The sequence below is a fragment of the Talpa occidentalis genome, unplaced genomic scaffold, assembly GCF_014898055.3.
Source record: "Talpa occidentalis isolate TD23 unplaced genomic scaffold, MPIMG_talOcc4v2.1 talOcc4.17, whole genome shotgun sequence".
Taxonomy (NCBI): Eukaryota; Metazoa; Chordata; class Mammalia; order Eulipotyphla; family Talpidae; genus Talpa; species Talpa occidentalis.
In genome coordinates this window covers 22,626,908-22,647,024 of record NW_023601754.1, presented here as the reverse complement: position 1 = coordinate 22,647,024, position 20,117 = coordinate 22,626,908, and the positions used below count along the sequence as shown (strand labels likewise).

The window sequence follows — 20,117 nt, the reverse complement described above, 5'->3', positions numbered from 1 at the left end:
CTCACATCACTCTGCTCCAGGGCCAGCTCTCTACAGGGCCCTTTGCTGACCCTCAACCTAAACTATATCCAGTTTCCTTCCCCTGCTCTATTTCACTCCATAGCCACAATTCTTTTCTGACATTGTATGTTTTTGTTAGTCTACTGCCTGTGTCCCCTCACTGCAATGGAATCTCCACCAATACAATTTTGATTTTTCATTGTTGTCCCCCAGTTCCTAGGCCAGTGCCTGGCCCTCAAATATTTGCTGAATGAATAAATGGTAAAAGTTGCCTCATCCATACAGTAGGCACTCAATAAATGTTGGTTTTCCTCCACCCTTCACAAAAGGGAACTTAAACTTTATAGCTGAAGATAAAAGAGTACTAGATGGAGTTTTTTTTTTTTTTTTTTTGGATTTAGTTAAGCCACTTGGATCTTTTTACATCCCAATAACTACACACTGCAGAGTCTAACAGAAAGTGAATCCGTGTTTTATGTTTTAATCAATTTGTTCCATATAAAGTATGTCTGGGGTGATAAGAGCAAGTGTTAGAAAAGCACAAAGCACTAGAACAATTGATGGAATTTGCTTATTAGTTCTTGTCCTCTCTAGCCCTGCTGGCTGGGGAGGAGGGAGTTGGCTGCAGAGAAAGACTCTGCAGGAGACAGCATCACAATTAACTAAGTTTTATTTAATGAATCCTACATGAAACTTGCTATTAAAAGCTGCATCAATGGGTCTCCCCAGTGGCGCAGCGTTGAGCGCTGGGTTGTGAAGCTGCCCGCAGCCTCTGAAGTGCTGGTTCGATCCCCGGCTGCTCCCCAGCCACTGGAGGAGGGTCCCACATGGGGCACAGACCTCTCCTGCCGCCCGCTGCTCCCCTCAGCAGTGTACTTCGGTCCTTCTGCCTGCTCTGCTCCCCGCTCTGGCTCTGGTGAATTCTCTCACCCTCCCATGCTTCTGACTGTACCCAGTGCTTGTATAAATAAATAAATAAATCTTTAAAAAAAAATAAAAGATGCATCAATGGAAACTATTTCTGTCTGTTGCTTTATGAATGAATTTTATGGAGATGTATCTTTGCTCTTGAAAAGCACCCCAGGTAGGGGTACGGGCTCTGTTCCCTGCTTCCTATTTAATGCCTGTGTTTATGGGATGCAAATTATGGGCCCTGTGGGTGGGTGGATAGTGGGAGGTGAGGAAGAAACACACTGACAGGTGCTGATGAGTGAGCATGAGGGGAGGGGGGCTGGAGCAAGTGGTGGGGGAAGTTCAGGGAAGACTTGCCAGAGGTAGAAATATTTGAACTGTGATTTCAAAATTCATAGGTATTAACTAGGCAAGAGGGCCATCTGGGGAGGCTGGCATAGAATAAACAGCATCCTAAGCAGAGGGACGGACAATTTGGAAAACTGGATCCTGGGTTCTTTTTTTTTTTTAAGATTTATATATTTATGCATACAAGAACTGGGGTACAGGTCAGAGGTGTGGGGGGTGAGAGGATTCACAAGAGACAGAGTGGGGAGCAGAACTGGCAGACTGACCAAAATACACTGCTGAGAGGAGCAGCGGGCGAGTCAGGAGAGGTCTGCTGTGCCATGTGGGTAGCTCCCTGGCTGCAGATAGCTTCATAGTGCTGTGTCTTAACCCCTTGTGCCACCAGGGAGGCCCCAGGATTCTGGGTTCTTATCTCTGCCATCAGGGACACACCCCCTCTCTGAGCTTTAATTTCTCTGAATAAAATGCAAAGGATTAGATGAGATGATTTCTTAAACTCTATCCAGAGAAGAATTCTTCTTGCTCCTGTACAATCATCTTGTCCTTGCCCTCCCTCCTCGCATTCCCTTCCTCTCCTAGGAAGTTCTTTTCCATTTCCTTTCATTTGTTGACCTGTCTCTGTCCTCCTCCCCTCCCCTTCCCCACCACTTTAAAGATGACTTTTATTAAGTCACCAAGGGCAGCAGAGAACATTGTTTAATGCCTCTGAGACTACTTGAGACAGAAAGATGGCAGATTGCTGCTCTAACATTTATTCTCAAATTTAAATAAGGAGGATCAAAATTTTAAAGATGAAATAGAAGAGGGGCACACGGAAACTCATCATAGGAAAAGAGAAAATTGAGTTTTGCAGGAGCAACATTTGAGTAAAGAGAGATTTTTGTGGGGTGGATAGTCACTCTATAATCATTGCTTGGACTCTTTCTCTTTTTCTTTTAAAGATTTATTCATTTATGCATACAAGAAATGGGGTACAGACCAGAGGTGTGGGGGGGTGGGGTGAGAGGATTCACCAGAGACAGAGTGGGGAGCAGAACAGGCAGATTGACTGAAATACACTGCTGAGGGGAGCAGTGGGCGAGACAGGAGATGTCTGCTATGCCATGTGAGTAACTCCCTGGCCGGGGATCGAACTCATGCTGTAGTGGCTGTGGATAGCTTCACAGTGCTGTGTCTTAACAATTTGTGCCACTAGGGAGGACCCACTTGTGCTCTTTCTATATTTCTATTTTCTCCCACAGAATTCTAATAGCAGGAAGATATCAAATATTACCCCTAATTTATGGGTGGGAAAACTGAGCCTCTGAGAGGACACTCAGCATGGTCTCTGCTAGCCAGATCCCTGAGATCCAGCATCCTTGGTCCTCATGGTCTGCTCAGCCCCAGATCTGACTCTTGCTGACAATGTGACTTTGACTCAGTCACTTCCTTCTGGAATATCTGAGTTTCCCCAACTTACCCCTGTAAAACCTCCACCAGCTCTAGCTTTCTGATTTTCTCACAAGCTCTCGTTCTTGCCCCAAAGTTAACATGATACAGAGGAGGGAAAAAAATAGCAGGAGACTTGCGGGCTCTGTGGGACATGCTCTGAAGTATTTCAACGACTTAGAATGTATTTAACTCAAGGGCAAAAAGAAGGACAGGCTGAGTTTCGGTATACTGGGATAGATAGAGAGTAAATTTAAAGCATGTGACAATTTCTAGGAATGCAGAGAGAACAATAAAAATCAGATTTTGCAATAGGGAAAAGAAACCTCCCATTCCATCTGGGCCAGATTTACACCCAGGGAGTAGTTTTGACAAGGGGAGAGCTTTGGTTGGTTAAATATTGAACAAAAATACTAATAACCTGGTTCATTCTTTATGTCTCAGGGGGTACAATAACCCTTAATTCATTTTTGTTCTTAATTCTCTTTTAGTTAAGTTGATATTTGATTCTAGGGGAATTTATTTTACAGCTCACAGTTGGCTCCCAAAATGTTTGCCAAAAGGTAGACTCAGAAGAACTCGCTCTTGACTCATGAGAATTCCTTTCTTTGACAATGCAGGAGTTGGGGGCAGGGGAAGTTATTCTTCCTGGCTGCAAGAGCAGAAACAGCATGCAACCCTTCTCTCTCAGAGGAACTGGTCTTCCCCCATCCCTGCCCCCCAAAAGGAACATGCTTTCAAAAGACAAACAAGCGCATCAGATTCAAGAGCATAATTGTAGATATCAGATCCAATGGTTTAGGACTGGCTCTTCAGAGGGAGAAGAAAATGGCTCCATTACCTTCAAGTCCTACAAGATCAAAGTGATGGAGTGAAGAAGGTAATGGGAAGTGTCAGAATCTGCCTGGAGAAACAAAAGGGATAGGAAATATCATTAGGAGAACAGATATGAGAGTGAATGAAGTTTAGCTTGAATTATGGCACAAGAGTGTGGCTAAAGTTTCTGAAAGCATGAGATTAGGGCATTATAAATAAAATATAAAGATATTAGTGCCTGTCTTACTTAGTTCCCATCCATATTTAAGAGACGCCAACTGCCACTGCTATTTCACTCAGCCATTTACACACTGGGCAGAGCACACGCAGAGTTCTATGCCCCCTGATGTCATTTTACCGAATTAAACCATGTTTTGTTTTTTAGTGCTTAGAGAAATGCTTGAAAAATATCCTAAACAAAGAAATACTTAACTGACATTTTAAAACACAAACTGCATGCCAAATAAAATAGCAGGATGTTAAGAGCCCTTTAATAAATGCATACACTTTAGAAGCCTAAATATACACACTCATTTCAAGTATATTTTATAAAATAATTTACTCTCAGTCTGTATTGAATAATTGTGCAAAAACAGTTCATAAGCATAATAAATCTTTAACATCCCCTCTTCTGGCATGCTGTTCCTGAAAGTCGCAATTTGAAGATTGTACTTAATGGAATTGTCTGTCAATTCCAATCATTATCATCTGGGGCAGATGGCTCTTTGTTGTGCACTGAATATGCAGAAAAATCCCATGCCTCTTCTGCTTTTGAGTGAATTAGTCTCCGATAACTTTTGGTAGGTTACTCTTCTCTTACAACCTTGTTCCCCTTCAACACTTGACCTCATACCTTATTACAAATAGATCTACTCAGATGATGTTTTCGTCTTTCATTGGTCCACCTCACATATCCGCTTTTGAGATGGTGCTCAGTTGAGGTTTCTTACATAGATTTGGGAGGAATTTGTGTCATAGTTTCACCCAAGAAACCAGAAACACAAAGGCAGTAAATGTTTTTGGCAGCAAGATTCATCCAAGGAGGAACAACTGCTGAGTTTGAGAAGTCACTTCATTTCTCTCATGTTGCTTTTGAGAAACTCGATTCTCTCGTGCAGTTTGTGTTTTAAAATGTCGGTTAAGGGAACCAGAGTCCTCATGGGTCCAAGTTTGGGTATATGGCCCTGGCTCATGTGGACTGGGATTTTCTTCTGGAATTCTGCTAGACCATTATTTTCATTTTTATCGAGCCTGCCTCCAGGCTGGACTCTGTGGCTGCAGGCTTCCTATTTTTCTGTCTCGGCCCTTCTTCAGAGAAACAGGATTTATAAAAAATGCTCTTGTCTTTCTAATGGACATTTAGCCTTTCAAGTCTTATTGACTATAATGAAGAAAAAAAGATACTTCAATCTCTTTTTTGTTGTTGTTCTGCCTCCAGAGGCTTGAAAAACATGGGCTTAGAATGTTCATTTGTGAGAAACATTGGACCAGAGAGAAGACTTCGACTGTGATATTTGTGGCTACCATTTTCATATGATCTGAGCACCTGCTAATGCAGTCACAGCAGCAAATATCAGTAGACACAGAACTTAGTGTATAATATCCTTTGCAAATCTTATGTCACAGTGTGAAAGAGCAGCAAAAAAACATAGGTTTAGGGATCATAGAACTCAGGTGTGAATTTTAATTTCTCTCCTTTGGAGGAAATACAGAGTTAAGCATAAGAACTCTGGGGTCTCCAAGACTGCATTTGAATCTCAGTTTTACTGCTGTGTGACTTTGCTTGTGAATCCATCCTCTCCATACTGCTGTTTTCTTATCTCCACATTGATGAGAACAAGGTAATTGTGAGAATTAAATGAGACAAGGCCTAAGACAGAGAGAGTCACCAAAAGAATGCTAATTGGAGGTAATCATTGCATACTAACCCCCAGACAGCACCTGACATTTTATCACTATTCAAGAAATGTCTGGTAATGGACTAAAGAATATGAAATATAAAGTAAAAAAAATCATAAACGCCTTTCATTTAATTGTGAAACTAAGTGAGTCTATTCCATGAATGTATAGCCTATATGCTGAATTAGGATTGTCCAACTGCGGGGCCTTGGGCAATTTACTTAACCTCACAGTCACAGGTCTCCCAGCTATAAAAATGAAAGTTAGAACATAGCCCCCTCATTGGACTGTGGGTTGAGGTATTACCAGCGAGGCACTTAGCATGTTTGTGATTATTATAAAACACAGTCATTATCTGCACACTAGTACAAATTCTCTGGGTTGCCCAAAGACCGCTGCGTGGCTCCTTGACAAAGGTGACTCTGCACGGATTTCCTTCTGGACCTGCAGTGGTCCTGCAGTGAGGAGAGGTGATGAGGGGAAACCTGCCTGTTAAACATTATGATTCTTAAACAATCATGTGAATCCAGAGGAGAGCAATATTTGATTCACAAAAATTTAATTTGTGCCCAGCGCCTCCCTATTGCACGGAGCCAGCCGCAGCCTCGTCTGAGCAGGGACCGCCTGTGTGCTTCTCACATCTCGTCGCAGATGCATCTTCATTAGTGACCAGAGTGGTATTAGAAGTGGGTAAATTGGATCATTTAATATCATTGCTCTTACCTCTGGAAAAAAAAGAGATTGAAGTATTTTTCCCCATTATAGTTAATAAGACTTGAAAGGCTAAATTTTCATTAGGAAGGCAAGAGCATTTTTATAAATCCTGTCTCTCTGAAGAAGGGCCAAGACAGAAAAGTAGGAAGCCTGCCTCCACAGGTGTCCATCTTCACAGGGGCAATCGTGTGGTCCATGTGGACTTACTTTTCCGCTTTTTCCTCCTTAGTCTTTGGGAGTTGAAACCCCACAGCCCAAGAGGTCTTTTTTGGAGTTGCTAATCCACATTCCTCTCCTCTGAAATTAAATCTAGAGCTCACTTCCTCCAGGAAGCCCTCCGTGCTTACCCACCACAGCCTGGTCATGTTAGATTCAGGTCAAGTGTTGTTAGATTCAAGTCAGTTCAGGTATTCAGAGTCGGAGTGAGGGTGGCACTCAGGTCCTGGTTTTGTGCTTGGGGCCTGCAAAACTTGGAGCACCCATTGCTGGGCAGAGGCTCAGTGGAGGCGCCTGCTTCCGTGGTTGCCCTGAGGGCACTAACCTCACCCTCAGGGACAACACCTGGGTTCTGATTTAGTAAAGTCCCCAATGCCTGAGGTAGATCTCTGAATACTTGAGGGGAAAACCCACAAGAAGCAAACCAGGCTGTCTTGGGAGAGGTGGTTGGCACCTGCCAGAGAAGCGACGAGGGACATTCACTCTGTTGCGTGCCTGCGCACGGACACTCACTCTTTCATAGACGCTCACAGAGAGCCCGCGCTCTATCAGACACTTGTGGAAGCCCCGACGATGCTATGGAATAGTACAAAATGAATAAATGATGTAATTTCCGGTGTGAATATCTATGAAAACTGATAAGGCAAGTGGTAAAGGGATAGAGCAGCAGGGATCGTGCATTTTTATTTCATTATATTTTATTTTTACTTTTATTTTATTTTATGTATTTTTACATCATTGTTCATTTTTGCACAATGTATGCCTTTTTATCTTGATTATATTCCCCATACAATTCCCACCCCCCTTATTTTGACTCTGTTCCCTTCTTCCCCCCACCCCCCAGTGTGTCTCTGGTTTATTGTTGCTTGTTGGTTTTGATTTTCACTTTATTATAATTAGTCTTTTTCCTGGTCCTTTATTTAGATTTTCTAAATTCCTGCTATGAGTGAGACCATCTGGTATTTTTCTTTTTCTTTCTGGATTATTTTGCTGGGCGTGATCCCTTCCAGCTCCATCCGTGTTGTTGCAAATTGCATGAGCTTATTTTTTTGATAGCTGAGTAATATTCCATTGTGTATATGTACCACAGCTTCTTGATCCAGTCATCTACAGAACTCCAGAATTTCATTACGGCTAAACCCTCACTCCAAAAAATACTACAAGGAGTCCTAAAGCCACACCCAACAGTGGGATGAATAAGAACAAAACAAGACAAAAAATAATTAATTAAAAAATAATAAATAAATAAAAATGCATTTTTATTTTAAAGGGACAGAGAGAGGTAGCATTGAGTAAAGTTCAGGAACAAGCCCAGAGAAGGTGGGAGTGGGGTGCGGGCAGCCATTTAGATGTGAGAACAACCCAGCTAGAGTCCTGAGGGGGAGAAAGGTCTCTGTATTTAAGCAAACAACCTTAGTTATTGTTGCTGGACCTGAGTCACTAGGGGAGCATCAGGGCACCTGAGGCTAGAAAAATCAGTAGGGGGAGGTGTCCAGGCTCGCAGTGGGAGGTTTGGCTCTTCCTGTTCTTTCTGTGACAGGAGGCTGTTGAGGGCAGAGAGTGACACGAGATAATGAGGTTCTTTGTTGAGATAAAAATTCCTTAATTTTTTATTTCATTTTTTAAGTTGAAAATTCCTTAATTTTTTATTCCAGTGTTTTCATTTACAGGACAATATACCTGGTGAAATGAGAAAAATATTACCACACATAAAAGATCTCAGGAACGTATATCAAATTGACTGGACATGTGAAGGAGGACTTTAGGAAATAGGTAGTCAGTAGGAACAGGGTCCCCTAAGGCCCAAGTCCATTTATCAGACTGAATGAGAAACAATAGGTTGGAGCCAGGAGGGTGCCCCCTCCTACCCCAACCCAGTTAAGAGTGGAATGTCTAGAACACCAATACAATAACATAATGCTATATCAATGGGCCGATGTTAGTTTTGAAAAGGTAGGCCAGGAAATGTGGGCCAACTCAGTGGGCCTCCGTAGCCTAGGAGACCCTGCAGGTGCAGCCATTCAGCAAGATGCAATGCAAAGACACCCAAGCACCAAACCCCTATCCTTGACCACGAGACCCATATAAGCACCTATTTCTCGCCCCCTCAGTGGTGACCCACTCAGGACCTCTCTCCATTCAGAGAGCTTTCCTGTTCTTCTTCAATAAATCTCCTGCTTTTCTGTAACTCTGGTCTTGATGTTGAGTTCTTTCCTCACCAAAGACAAGAACAGAGAAAGAGCCTGCCTGGGGTCCTCAGTCTCTGAGCCTGCTCCCTCCCCCAAACCCCAATTCACCTGCAGTCATCAAGAGCTGCACTCATTGCAAAATGTGGCTATAAGAGCCCTGAACCAGGTTTCATGTTTAAGCTGCAGTAACTTTTCTGACAATAGATCATCAGTCCCTCGGTGGCAGATTTTTATAGCTCCTCTAATGGCTTTGGGATGTCTATCTCAAAGTAACCTCCAGCTTCCTGACAACTCCTCGCTCACGCTCTTGCTAAGAATGATAGCCCTTTTCTGCTGAAATTTTAGAACTTTCTGCTACCATAATCACTTCTTCCACCAGCAGATCCATAACCAGAACCAAGGGGACTGCCCCCACGTCATGGGTCCATATTTTGATGGTTGTAGTCCACTGTAATTTCCAACACCACCATAGTTCTTATCACCACGTTAGTCACCAGCCACCACAAAAATGTCCTCCTTCATTGTAAGCTTCGTATCCTCCATGCTACGGTCATATTTACCAGCTCGGTTACTAAATCCTAGTCCACTACCACCATAACCTCCTCTTCCACCAAAATTTCCACTGCAGCCAGAGTTATCTCCACCACCTCCAAAGTGTCCTCTTCTGCCCATAAAGTTACCAGATCCACCTCCATGACCTATTTACCATCCAGCAGACTGCATTTCTTGTTTAGAGAAGTTCTCACTACACACCTGTGCTCATCAAGAGAGTAGTCTTTCTAGATAATATAATCTACTGCGTCATAATCATTATGCTATAAAAGCAAATCCTTTCTCTTTTCCCCTCTCTCTGTCTGACTTCCTTACTGCTATGGTTTCAGTTTTGCCATATGTTTCCAAGTAGTCTCTCCAATGACATTCTTCTGAATTTTTAGTACTACCAACAAAAATCATCCTCATTGTTAGGTGAGATCAGGCCTTACTGCTATGGTTTCAGTTTTGCCATACATTTCCAAGTAGTCTCTCCAATGACGTTCTTCTGAATTTTTAATACTATCATCAAAAATCGTCTTCATTGTTAGGTGAGATCAGGCTTTATGGAATTCTGTCTAGAAACAGCTGCCTTTGTTTCCACTGCAGACCCATCAACTCTGCATGATGGAGCACACATCGCTGCATCCACCTCTTCCACACAACAGCATTTCACACAGCTAGTGCCCCTGGGAGTCTCACCACCAGACAATCTGTAAATGTTCCCTTAAACCATCATCTGTAGCTTCAGAGCCCAGATCCCCAATGAACAGTTTTCTCAACTGCTCTGGTTTGTTTGGAGCATGACCCTCCCCTCCCCCCACCTCCTGCCTCCTCACACCCCTGGCCACCCCCAACCCCTGGCTGGCAATAGCTGCAGTGTTGATTGGGTGGAAACAGGGTGGTTATTTTATCTCCATTTTGAGACCAGAGTTGCCTCTTTCAACTAGAGTTCATTGTCACAAAGCTTTTCAACATATCAACAGTGTATATGTGTATATGTTGTATATGTTCTAATTCTATATAGTGCATATGTTCTAATTTTCAGCTCTTATACCAACCCCATGTGGTTTTAGGGATAGAGAAGATCACACAATTAGCAGGCAGAGATGGTGTGTGAACCAAGGGACCTGGCTCAGGAGCCCTAGGTTTCATGTAATGCTTTGCCTTCCTTGTCCTCACGTCATCTCCCTATTCCTAGGGGCCATAGCCTAGATCCTCACCCGAGCACACACACCTACAGATCAGAGGTATTTGTTTTCTCCCTACCTCCTATAACACGGTGCAGCTCACTGTGCAGCCTGCTGTCACCTGGGCAGGGGGCTGGTCTGTGTGCATGCTCGGCAGTGACATTTTCTCCTGACTTAGCTGCTGTTCTGCCCTCTCTGGAGCTGCAGGTACGTGATTCCTCTGAGCCCTTCCAACCAGACTGTGTCTCCTCCAAGAGTGAGGGCAGACCCATTTTGGAGGATTCAGAAGTGCCAACGAACAGCCATTTGATGGATGAGTGAGAGACAGGCGGAGGGGGGAGGGAGAAAGCACCAACATTGTGTAATTTTTCTATCTATAAAAATAAAACACCTTCAACAATTTGATTTGAGCCAATGTTCCCACCTACACAAGGACTCTGCTGCCCAGTATCTGAAAAGGAATGTGTTAATTTTCCTCTGCATTTAGAGGAAGTTTCTTTGACCAGCAAGGACATTGGGTCAGCTTACCCTTTAAAGGTGGCAATTCCAATTTAGAAGATTTAAGTTTGGGAAATTGTGCTCTCTTCTAAGAACCCAGGAGCAGTCATAAAAAACAAACTTGCTCGCCAGTTCCGCAGCAGTGCTTTATGTGGGTTCATTCTGGAAGGTTCCAAGGGTGTAATAAAGGTGCGAGTGAATCTGTTGTTGACTGAAAGTGTGGGATGAACTGGCCTGGGGTCAGCGGGGTGCTTGCTCTGAGGAAGAACAGCACCTGGTCAGGGAGGTACCTTGTCCAAGGCATGAAACAGATAGCAAGTAAAGATGCTTGTTAATTGAGCCTGAGTGTCTGGGCTACTGCAGCTTGCTGTCTTAGAGGTCAGCCATTGACCCAGAATCAATTAGAGTGAAAGGCCAGAGGCCAGGTCAGCTCTCTGTGATCCAGCTCCCGATTTTGAAGAAGAGAGGTACATAGGTCTTCCTTGTCGATTTTCGAATGCCAATAGCAGACTTTCTGTACCCATGCCGAATCTTTAGGACAAAAAGGAAAGGAAGACAAACCTCCCAGTGTTCTCAGCCTAAGGAATGCAACAGCCAAAAGAGGGGTTGACCCCAAATTTTGGTCTCTTCCATTTTTGGTGTAAGTGGCTGAGGATTTAGTTGTAGGCTGATTTCCTACATCTTTGGGTACAGAAGTACGTATGCAGGCATGAATTAGGGTCTGATTCTCGAGACTTATGGTTTCCCTGGATAGTAGCAGGCATGGAGTAAGTAGTTGCCATATTCACAATGGCCAATATTTGCAAGCTCTCGTGTGCCAGCACCATGCTGAGTGCCTTTCATGCTTCCTCATGTCTGATCTTCACAGTAAGTCTGAGTGGGTTTGAATCACGAGGCCTGTTTTACAAATGAGGAAACTGAGGCACAAACTGATGAGCATGTTCACCTTAGTGGATGGGGCACAGGTGAAATCTGAGAGCTGATTCCAGTGTGTTGTTTTAATCCCCAGGATGAACTCCTTTTGTCAGGCAGGCACATGTGACCTCAAAGGATGTTGGCTGAGGTTGGTGGGCTCAGCTCCCACCTGACTGGAAAAGCGTTAGGGGGTCTGGTCTGTGTCTGACTCCCCAGGCCAGAGCAGCTGATGACAATCCTACTCACACTGCTCTTGGTAAGGGGCAACCGTCTGAAATCTTAAACTATTTGAACATGAACTTGATTACAGGGAGAGCTTGGATTTGTCTTCGAGTCACTGCATCCCTGTAAGTACTGTTTTACAAACTTTTCTTCTGTCTGTACCATATCAGAGACTTGGAATTTTCTTGAGAGATGTGCTTTACTCATTATATTCATTTTGGAGGAAAACAATGCTTGGGGGGAGGAACAGGAAAACGAATATGCTGGCGCATAACGAGGCTGTCCACAGCCCAACACTCAGAACCTCAGGGAGATGACTCTGCCGTCCTCTTCCCGAAACCTAAGTCAAGAGTTGGTCTCAATCCTCTGTAGAATCTGTCCTTTAAGCCAGTACAAATGATTTTGGGGGAACAGAAGGGCCTGGATAATTTCTTAACATTTGAGAAAATGATAATTTGATTGAGACATTTCATATGCCTCAAACCAGCATTTCATCTGTAGAAATGATTTGAGATCTGGGGAAAATAACTACATTGAAAGAGAATTTTTGAGCTGTTGAAAAAGGACAAGGGGAACAAAACTTAATTAGGAATAGGGGCTAATGGAATTGAGAGGGAGGTAAGATGAGTTCATTGTATTAATAATAAACCTGAATTTTAGCAAGGGAAAGCAGATGGAAAGAAAGCAGTGCATAATGCGTTATGTTTCATTTCTTCTGAATAAAGTGTAGTGTGCTGAAATGTAACGAGATTATCCATCCTCTCCATCTGCTTTTGTCTAAATAAATTCAGGTTTTTCACAAATGTAATGAATTTTTAGCTTGTAATTTGCTGTCTCCGGTGTGCGCGGTGCTGGGAAGACCCGAGATGCTCTCTCTGAAGCCCATTTGCTGTGTGCCCCAGGCCCGGGACCTCCATTAAGCACCAGGGCCTCCCAGAGCAGCAGTGAGAAGGTTCAAAGTCATCCCACGCTCAGCATGGGTGAGACGAGCTGCCACAGCAGTCGCCCCAAGGTCGCCTGGCACAGGTAGCTAGGGAAGGAGAGTGGCCTGGTTTTGGGGCATGAGGCTAAAGTGGCAGGATGGAGTCTTGGCCTGCAGGCACTGGGAGGGAGACAGAGATTCGTGAAGTTCTGCTTCTTCATTTATCACTCACTTACCTCCATGGCATTATTCACGAAGTCTTCTCCGCCAGGCAGTCCATATCTCTAATACTCCTTTTCTTCAAATTCTAATCCTTTTCATTTTTTTTTTTTTGTTAGATGGTAAATTTATTTATTTATTTTTATTATTTTATTATTTCATTTTTAAACAAGACTTGCTTTTCCCCCACCCCCTCGGGCTTAATCCCCATAGAATTTCCTTCACCAATGCACCCATGCACCATCTAATCCTTTTTAGAACTCACTTCTTTCAAATTGTCTTCTGCCACTGCTTTGGAACACACAGATTTATTTCTCTTCTCCCTGAACTTCGGATGTCCTTTTCTTTTACTTGGTGGATTCAACCCTACACTAAGGTATGTAATTTCCTGTATTTCTTGTAAATATGATTGTGTATTCCTCCTTTTTCCTTCCCTAACAAATTATTTGTTGAACACCTTCCATTTGCTAGATACTGTGCTTTGTAGGTGCTGAGGGTTCAATGGTGAGCCACAAATCAATGTGGTCCTTGATCTCGGAAGGTTGGAGGCTAACAAGGAAGGACTCTAAGTGGCACTCACCCAAATAAGCAGGTAGTTACTGTGATGATTAACTTTATGTGTTAACTTGGCTGGTCTAAGATGCCCAGATAACTAGCAAGAAATTAATTCTGGATGTGTCCATGAGGTTGTTCCTGAAGCGATCAGCATTTTCATTGTGAACTGCATAAAGCAGATGGCCCTCTCCAATGTGGGTGGGCAACCTCCAATCTGGTGAGGGCACCGATAGAACAAAAAGGCAGAGGAAGGGCAGATTCTCCTCTCTCTGCTTGAGCTGAGACACCATCTTCTTCAGGCTTTGGACGTTGACTTTCAGATGCAGATCAGAACTTCAGCCATCTGCTCCCTGATTCTCAGGACTTTGTTTTTGAGTGAATTACACAACCAGCTTTCCTGATTCTCCAAGTTCTCCAACTTGTAGACTATAGAAGTGGGACTTCTTAGTCTTCATAACCACACGTTGCAATCCCTATATTAAACCTCTCTCTCTCTCTCTCTCTCTCTCTCTCTCTCTCTTTATCATCTATCTATCCATCTATGTTCCAATCTATTATCTATCTGTCTATCTATCTATCATTCTATCTATCTGTCATCTCTCTATCCACCCATCCATCCTATTTTTCTGTTTCTCCAGAGGACCCTAATACAATTGCAACATTTAAAGTGTCAAACTTTATACAATAAAATCGTATAAAGTTGCACAGTAAATTCACCTATTTAAAATTTATTTAAAATTTAAAAGTCAATGACTTTTGGCAAATACAACCACCCATTTAACTACCATCCCAATTAAGAAAGATACAGAACATTCTTCCACTTTCCCCTTCTGTTCAGGGTTTCTTCATACCTCTTCCTGAACTTCCTTTGCTCAATTTCCAACTTATCTACCACCACTAATCTAATTTCTACAGTGAAATTAGATTTATATCACTATAGAAATTAGACTAGATTTTATTTTTACCCTCTCTAGAATTTCACACAAATGCAATAATATATAGTATATATACTCTGTTGAGGATAGCTTCCTTCACTCAGCCTAATAGCTGTGAGAGTCTTCAATGCTGTATTTATAAGTAATTTGTTTCCTTCTATTGCCGAATGTATACATGAGGATACACAGACAGCTTATCAATTCCTTTGCGGTTGGACATTTGGGTTTTTCGTAGCTTTGGGTCCTATGAATAAAGCTGCTATGATTATTGATACTAAAGTCTTTTGTGGCATATATTTTTATTTTGTGAATATATTTTATTCTTGAATAATTATTTATGAGTGGAATTGTTGGGTTATATGAAAAGTGTTCGTTTATAAGAAACAACCACAGTGTTTTTCAAACGGATCATAGACTTAAACACAAGAGGTAAAACTATAAAATTCTAGAAGGAAAGATAGGAGAGTTTATGACCAAGGATACCCAGAGATTTCTAGACATGATATGCTTTTACAAATAATATTTTTAAAAATCTGGTAAATTGGAATTTATTAAAATTAACCATATCTGCTTGTCAAACAATTAGGAATTTTAAAAGTCAAGTCATAGATCATGAGAAAAATATGTAAACTCATATTTCATGAACCCTGTTGAGGAGGAATGATGTGTGGGCTAACCATTGGTCCAGGCACGACATCTCTGAGTGCACAAGGCACTTTAACTCTTCTAGGCTGGGTGCTCCCAGCCTAAGAGTCAAACTGTCTTAATGGAGTCAACCAGATCCACTGGTATAAAATTGAGTGCTGTTCTCAGCATTCATCCCAAAGGAGCCAAGCCATCAAGAAAACTTGTTCTGCCTTTGCAAATTAAATGGGATGCTAATAGTTCACATGAGGAAAATACAAAACCTGTAAACAGCTCTTTCAGGTTTAACAAGCTGAAGACTTAGCTGAATGTTTTCTGCAACTTGACAATCAGAAGTGACATCCACACAACAGAGTGTCATTCTTCTTAGCAAGTCTTTTGTTTCTGTACAAATAAATGCAAGTGTCACATGGAATCCACTTCTCATTTCATTTTCTGCAGCATAATGGAGAACTAAATCACCAGTACCCCCATAGAGCCCTAACATGCTCTTATGGGATGAATAGCATCCCTATGAAAGGTACATGAGAGAACTCTTCCTAAGAACAATTCTCACCAGGAGACAGAGGAGAGGTGGAGAAGCTCATTTACACAGTCATCCTTAGTAGATCCATGCCTATTTGTTTTCTGTGATCAAATTTATTGAAGTAAAACGTACATTCAAAAGATCACTCCCATTTTAAGTGTTCAGGTAAATAACTTTGACACATATTACCAACACGATCAAAACACAGAATATTAGCATCACTCCAGAAGTTTCCCTTCTACTTATTTGTAGTTAAACCCTCTGCCATCCATAATCCAGAAAAATCACTGATCTATTTCTGTTGCTATAAATTCAATTTTCCTCTTTTATAGTTTAATATGAGTGATACCATGTCACACATTCCTTTTCACTCTGCACAATTTCTGTAAGGTTGTTCCTTTTCATTGGTGATTAATATTCCTCCATAGTACCTGTTTACTGCTCAGTAGGTGGTTAACATTTGGATTGTTCCCAGTTTGGACTATTAAAATAAAGCTGCAGTGAACACTTGTGTCCAACTGTTTGCAGAAAGTTAGGTCTTCAGTTCTCTTGGGTAGTTTCTGAGAGTGGAATTGCTGAGCCACATCGCCAGTACACATTTAACTTTACAAAATATTGCCTGCCTCTTTTCCGACAAGTTTCACTTCTTTCTTGCTCTATCTCTTCACTAATCCTTGAAATGTTCATTCTTTTTAACACCGTGTAGTAGGGGTGGGGAGATATATCACTGATATCACTGTAGTTTTAACTTGCATTTCCCTGAAGTCTAGTGTTATTGAGCATGTCTTCAGGTAATTTGCAGTCATTCAATAGAATTCATTCAAATATTTTGCACATTTTATTTTACATCAAACATTTATCTCCTTTATATTGAGTAATCAGAGTTCCCTATAGATTCTGAATGGCACTTTTCCAAATACAGTTTACATATTCTTCTCATGTCTTGACTTTTTAAATTCCTAATTGTTTGACAAACAGACATTGTTAATTTTGATAAAGTCCAATTTTCCTGTTTTTAAAAAAATTTTATACCAATGGATCTGGTTGTCTCCATTAAGACAGTTTGGGTCTTAGGCTGGGAGCACCCAGAGTAGAGGAGTTGCTGTGAGTTGCACACTCAGAGATGTCATGGCTGGACTCTTGGCCCACACCATGGCCATCATTCCTTTTCAGCAGGGCTCATAAGAGAGCTCAATGAACCACACCTTTTGGTAGCAGATACTCAATTGTGAGAGCAAGACTCTGCTTCCATGACCACCGTGCTTTTATGCCAGGGTCAGGTTGGGAGTAGTACAACTGTTTGGACATATGGGTAAATATGGGGGGAGAAATTACAAAAGGACTACAGCCACTGTCCTTGCTGGAGGTTGCGTAATATTGTTTGAACAGAGAAAGAGGCAACAGAATAATCCACTGAATTTCCTGGGTCTCCTGGAGTCCAGAAATTTCTACCCCAGAGTTGTTTTTATTTTAAGATCTATTTATTTATTCATACAAGAACTGGGGTACAGGCCAGAGGTGTAGGGGGTGAGAGGATTCACCAGAGACAGAATGGAGAGAAGAACAGGCAGATCTACTGAAACACAAACTGAACTGCTGAGGGAAGCAGTGAGCAAGATAGGAAAGGTCTGCTGCACCATGTGTGCAGCAACCTGGCAGGCTGGGGATCGAACTCATGCTGCAGAGGCTATGACTAGCTTCATAGTGCTGTGCTTAACCTCTTGTGCCACCAGGGAGGCCTCCCCATAGTTAGTTTTAATGACCAAAAAATACACCTGCTGACGTCTACAGAAGACATAAGTTCATGATTTGGAAGGAGCTCAAGATCTGAAAGCAGTAAGGACTCCGGGAGTCTTGAGCTCTTAGTGGAGCTTAGATGCAGTGATGACGTCAGACAAGCCACTTAGCTCTTCTGATGGGATTTCATTCTTGATGAACAAGTTGAAATTCAATGTTTTGTTTTTATTTTTATTTATTTTTTTATTATTTTTTTTTAGAGGCATGCTTTATTTATTTATTTATTTTGTTTGTTTTGTTTATACATGCACTGGGTACAGTCAGAAGCGCGGGAGGGTGAGAGAATTCATCAGAGCCAGAGCGGGGAGCAGAGCAGGCAGAAGGACCGAAGTACACTGCTGAGGGGAGCAGCGGGCGGCAGGAGAGGTCTGCGCGCCATGTGGGACCCTCCTCCGGTGGCCGGGAAGCAGCCGGGGATTGAACCGGCGCTGCAGAGGCTGAGCGCAGCTTCGTAACCCAGCGCTCAACCGCTGCGCCACCGGGGAGGCCCTGAAATTCAATGTTGACAACAGGCTGTCAATGATTTCTTCATCCTTCAGTTCCCCCCATTTTGAGTTTCTCTGTCTTTTCTTGCCAGCAAGGTGGAAATAAAACTTAAGCATTCCCAAAGAACCCAGTCATATAAACACTGTCAATGAGTAATGTCAACCTTACTGAAGATCTGGTAAACAGAAGGAGAAAGGAATTTCAATGTACTTCCCACATCTAAGGATTCCCCTGTGCGTGTTTGAGTGAGAGTGTGTGTGAGTATGCGTGTGAATATGTGTTTAAGCTTCTTGCTCTTCTTCCTGCAGTTCCCAGATTTTTTACCTCTCTTCCTTTTCCTGGTATGACTCACTGACTTTCCTTCTTGTTTGTCCGCTATCAAGCATAGCAAGTCTACCTATTCCCCAACTCATATACATGGATAAATGCTCAGCAGACCAAATGACCTCCATAGGCTCACTCCTTCAGAAGGTGACATGATGATCCTCTTCTGTAGGTGCACGTGATTTGGTGGTTCCCTTTGTGCATGTCCAACAGCTTGTACAAATATCCATATTTCAACAATTCTAAGTCCGAGATTTTCTCATATTTTAAGATCTCTGAAATTAGAATGCTACTGAAATAGAAGACATCTTACACTTATAAATGACAACATTTTTCTTCCTTAGCATCTTAGATTTGATTAAATATGGCATTTCCTGCAGCTGACTATAGGATTATTTCTCTCCAAGAGCAATTATTATTATTATAAACATATTATGTAAATTTTCTGTCTCAAAACAGAATAATATCTCCAAGTCCATGGGGTTCCCAGGCCTGGTTAGCAAATTATGTATGCAGATATACCCATCCCTTCTCTTATTGGAAAGGACAGAGACGGATAGCTGGGAATAAGGACAGGAAATTACCTATTTATCTATATTAAGTGTATTCTGCTCAGCAGGAAGAAGTCATCAGTGGGTTGGGACTTACCTACTAAAGAGGCAATTCTCAGAGAGTGAAGCAAAGATTAAGAACACTAGAAGCTTCTGGAAGGTATATTAAAAAGTATGACTTTCTGGGTCACATTTCAAATTGCCCCAGTCACATCTCTAGGAGTGGTCCATTAGAATCTGTGTGTAACAGTCTCTGGAGGGGGGCAGAGCTTTCTGAACCCCATTTGTAGCAAAAAATACAGAACATAATTTATACAGTCTTTTTTTGTGAGCACAATTTGACAAGATTTGTTGAATCTAACGTGCTTATTCCTTTTACCTAGCAATCCATTCCAAGGATTTGTATTACAGAAATACTCATGCATTTAGGAATAACAACAACAACACACACATACATACCATATGAATATTCACTGTGACATTACTCGTAACAGTAAAACATAAAAAATAATGTATAGGTACATCAGCAAGGGGATAGTCAAATTATGAAAATTCTAAACTGTGAAATACTATGTAGCAGTGAAAAAGTACCCATCTCTGCATAACAGCGTGGGAAGATACCTAGGGCATATGATTAAATGTAGAAAAGTGAGTTTAAACAAAAATGTAGGGAAGAATTTTGTTCATGTTTAAAAAAAACCTTTATGTTTTATATCTAGAAAGCTATATACTAAAATGAAATGGTGATTACTTCATAGGAAGTAAGTGGCATTTTTTAAAAAAAAGATTTATTTATTTATTTATACAAGAACTGGGGTATAGGCCAGAGGTGTGGGAGGGTGAGAAGATTCACCAGAGACAGAGTGGGCAGCAGAACAGGCAGACACACTGAAAATACTGCTGAGAGACAGGAGAGATCTGCCACACCATGTGGGTATCTCCCTGGCCAGCTGGGAATCAAACTGGTGCTGCAGAGGCTGAGGACAGTTTCACAGTGCTGTGCTCAACCCGCTGCACCACCAGAGATTTGAAGTGGATGGGGCAGAAGTGTATATTTATCCTCACTTCTACATTGTATTTTTTCTTACCATGAAAATCGGGTGTTCGGTAAAACTTCACATTAATAAAAGCAAAACATGTATCGCAAACTGCTCACACACTCCTCTTCAACCGTGACTGTGTAGGTCCAAACAGCGGCTTGAAGCTATAGGTTCTACAAAATAACTAGTATAAGGAAAGGATCTTTATTGTTTATTGTTGTGAATCACGTACTCTGCCT

General features: G+C 42.0%; 1 pseudogene; it reads right to left on the bottom strand.

The window, feature by feature from the left end:
• Positions 1 to 8,863: 8,863 nt before the first annotated feature.
• On the bottom strand, positions 8,864 to 11,265 carry LOC119250329 (heterogeneous nuclear ribonucleoprotein A3-like; annotated as a pseudogene).
• Positions 11,266 to 20,117: the final 8,852 nt, after the last annotated feature.